The 4,214-nt window shown below is 36.4% G+C and overlaps 1 protein-coding gene across 1 annotated transcript in view; it reads right to left on the reverse strand.

The window, feature by feature from the left end:
- The window catches only part of npr2 (natriuretic peptide receptor 2), a 72,949-nt gene that overhangs the window by 66,957 nt on the left and 1,778 nt on the right, over nucleotides 1–4,214 (reverse strand).

The following is a 4,214-nucleotide window of genomic DNA, read 5'->3' on the forward strand; positions in this document are numbered from 1 at the left end:
TCACTTTAAATGAAAATTGCTTCATAATTTACTCACCCTCAAGCCATCCTAGGAGTATATAACTTTCTATGAAAAAGTCCATCCATCCATCATAAACGTAAGCGAAGTGATGCATTTGTGTAAGAAAAATATCCATATTTAACACGTTATAAGGTCAGCCAGACCGCCTTCCTTATTCACGAAAAAAGTGTAACACCTCTCGCAGAACAAAACACTAAGCTAGATATTTTACATTATAACATGTTAAAAATGTATCATTTTTTCTTACACAAATGCATCACTTTGCTTCAGAAGGCCTTTATTAACCCCCCTGGAGCCGTGTGAAATACGTTTATTATGGATGGATGCACTTCTTTAAGATTTAAACTCATGAGCTCTGTTCACTGCCATTATAAAGCTTGGAAACATCTGGAGATCTACACTCACCTAAAGGATTAGGAACACCTATTCAATTTCTCATTAATGCATTTATCTAATCAACCAATCACATGGCAGTTGCTTCAATGAATTTAGGGGTGTGGTCCTTGTCAAAACAATCTCCTGAACTCCAAACTGAATGTCAGAATGGGAAAGAAAGGTGATTTAAGCCATTTTGAGTGTGGCATGGTTGTTGACGGGCCAGTCAAAGTATTTCACAATCTGCTCAGTTACTGTGATTTTCACGCACAACCATTTCTAGGGTTTACAAAGAATGGTGTGAAAAGAGAAAAACATCCAGTATGCGGGAGTCCTTTGGGCAAAAATGCCTTGATACTAGAGGTCAGAGGAGGATGGGCCGACTGATTCAAGCTGATAAAAGAGCAACTTTGACTGAAATAACCACTCATTACAACTGAGGTATGCAGCAAAGCATTTGTGAAGCCACAACACTCACAAACTTGAGGCGGATGGGCTACAACAGCAGAAGACCCCACCGGGTACCACTCATATCCACTACAAATTGGAAAAAGAGGCTACAATTTGCACAAGCTCAGCAAAATTGGACAGTTGAAGACTGGAAAAATGTTGCCAGGTCTTGCAGTCTCACTTTCTGTTGAGACATTCAGATGGTAGAGTCAGAATTTGGCGTAAACAGAATGAGAACATGGATCCATCATGCCTTGTTACCACTGTGCAGGCTGGTGGTGGTAGTGTAACGGTGTGGGGGATGTTTTTTTTTGGCACACTTTAGGCCCCTTAGTGCCAATTGGGCATTGTTTAAATGCCACGGCCTACCTGAGCATTGTTTCTGAACAAGTCCATCCCTTTATAAACCCATCCTCTGATGGCTTCCAGCAGGATAATGCACCATGTCACAAAGCTTGAATCATTTCAAATTGGTTTCTTGAACATGCCAATGAGTTCACTGTACTAAAATGGCCCCCACAGTCACCAGATCTCAACCCAATAGAGCATCTTTGGGATGTGGTGGAACAGGAGCTTCGTGCCCTGGATGTGGATTCCACAAATCTCCATCAACTGCAAGATGCTATCCTATCAATATGGGCCAACATTTCTTAAGAATGCTTTCAGCACCTTGTTGAATCAATGCCACGTAGAATTAAGGCAGTTCTGAAGGCGAAAGGAGGTCAAACACAGTATTAGTATGGTGTTCCTAATAATGCTTTAGGTGATATAACTTGTGTTTATCAGAAAGAAGGAAGTCTCACTCATTATTTGCAATATGTTAATAAATGCATCTTACGAGTGAGAGGCTAATCAGGACCTGTAAGCAGCCAATCAAGCTAACAGTAAAACAGCAACTGCAAGCAATTAGCCATAAAAGTACTCGAAATGTTCACACACTGTAACAGGGTAGTTAAATGTCAGAGCAATCTAGACGTGCTGAAATGCTCCCAAAAGCTACTAAATGATAAGGTAAATATTATCCGATAAATGTCATGTGCTGATGCTATCACATATTTTGGTGACGTGCTTCAGTAATCATAGTAATCATTCAGTGAACATACATCACTGCAACATAGGGCTTTTCTTTGCTTTGCATGTTCAAAGGAGACACTGGGAGACATGGATTTGTGTTGCCATGGCAGTGTGGATTCAGCAACGAAAACCATTGATCTGACTTCTTTAGACTGAGGGATGAATATTTACCCCAAATCACATAAATGCTACACTTTTGAGGAAAATACGCTGGCATAAAAATCTGTACCTGACAAATATTTGTAATAATATAAATGACTTAACTTAGACAATCATGCTTTTTAAACCTAGTTCATAAACTATGAAGAATTCAAAATCATGAATCATTCAGACATTTTAAAACAACTAAGCTTCATGAGTAGACTGCGGTTGTGTTTAGTTCAGTGCAATAGGTGGTGTGACACAATTCCTACATCTAAAATTTAATTAGGAATGACTTAACTGTGGCAAATAATTCAGTCAATTATTTACAAAACTTCATATATAAGACATCAGAAATACATGGGAAACAGTGGGAAATGCGGTCAGAACATCTTGCCTGCCAGCTGCAGATGTTTACAGCCCCTAACCAGACGAAATCCTCTATTGATTTTATGTGTCACTGAACTATAAACGAGCTGCACATGATATCAGTGTACCAGTGTCGCATTTGTGATAAAAACCAATTAATTGTTGAACTTAAGACTCATAAGACTTAAGACTCACTACTATATATATATATATATATATATATATATATATATATATATATATATATATATATATATATATATATATATATATATATATATATATATATATATAGTGCTTGTGTCTTGTTCAACAATTAATTTTTTTTTTTTTATTATCACATAACACACTGGTGCCCCTTCAGAAAATGCAATGCTTTCAGCTCAAACTTACCAGCCATAATGGTCTAACATTTACATTTATGCATTTGGCAGACGCTTTTATCCAAAGTGACTTACATTGAATTCAAGGTTCACATTTTTTACATTATTGTCAGTTTTTGCTTTCCCTGGGAATCGAATCCATGACCTTGGCGTTGCTAGCGCCATGCTCTACTGGTTGAGCTACAGGAAAGCAAGCAAGTCTTAAAATGTAATAATAACATAAAAATGAAATATCACTTTTAATTGAAAACTATCAGGGCAATATCAAAACATAATAATGTGGTACAGCTCTATGGTTAAGGAAACACTGTGCCTCAATTCCCATTTACAACTGCTCTAAAGCTTGTGTAAAAATCTGTGCAAAATATTTTTTTAATGCCTGTGTTATGTTTTTGGAAGACCATGCTACTTTTTGTGTGCGTCTGTGTATATATTTAGAAAGAGAAAACAATAAAGTGATATAAAACTCTAAATGTGAAAATCTGTTTATGTGTTGCAACACACTTTTATTATTGAGTATTTTTTCCAGTACAAGAGCGCACTAATCTGAAATATTTTTTGGAGAGAAAAATAAACAAACAAACATTGATCTCTTCAGTATTTAACTCTGACATCATTGTTTTAAAGTAATGACATTTGGCCTTTCTCCAACAACCAAATCTATATATCTGTCCCGCAACATATACTTTAGTATCATTAGTGATGATGCCTTGAAACTCAGTGGCCAGCTATATGTACTCTCTTATTAACGATATACAATTTTAATTAAAGGAATTAAAATGCATTAAGTTGTGCTGTGTGAATATTCGGGGAAGTAAAAAAAACTATGTCACTCACATGAGTGAAAACACAAAGACCTCAGTGATATTATGTGTTCTCCTCATTCCATGTATAATTTCAGTCATGCCACATTAATTGTGTTTGACAGCTCAGGGGGTTATGAGAATGTCGAGCACTGTAACAAAGCAAGGAATCAAGCTGAAAATAATGAATTTGAAGGCTCTTCTGCAGCCCTTAAGTTCAACAAAAGAAAAACATGTTTTTTTGTTTTTTTATCAAGAATCATTAACTTGAATTTACACAAAAGTTTAGTGTATTTGTTTCTGTCTTTGAAACACCAGGTCATTTGTAGGTTTGTAAGGAACTAAACAATAAAAAAGCTCTATGGCATAAGGAATCTAAATGTTTTCAGTTGAATTAGGCATTTTAAATTCTACCTACAACTTTTAAAGAACTGTAAAAACAAGTGTTTGGTGAATAACTGAACACAAGTTCATGGATGTTGACTGCTTTATTAACAGTGAATAGGGTGCATGCCCTCCTGTTTTGGTGGTGCTGTAAATAACTTGCACAAGGCACCACAGGTCCAAAAATACAACCTGGGGGAACACAGGTGGTGTC

The sequence above is a fragment of the Pseudorasbora parva genome, chromosome 3 (assembly GCF_024679245.1).
Source record: "Pseudorasbora parva isolate DD20220531a chromosome 3, ASM2467924v1, whole genome shotgun sequence".
NCBI classification, from domain to species: Eukaryota; Metazoa; Chordata; class Actinopteri; order Cypriniformes; family Gobionidae; genus Pseudorasbora; species Pseudorasbora parva.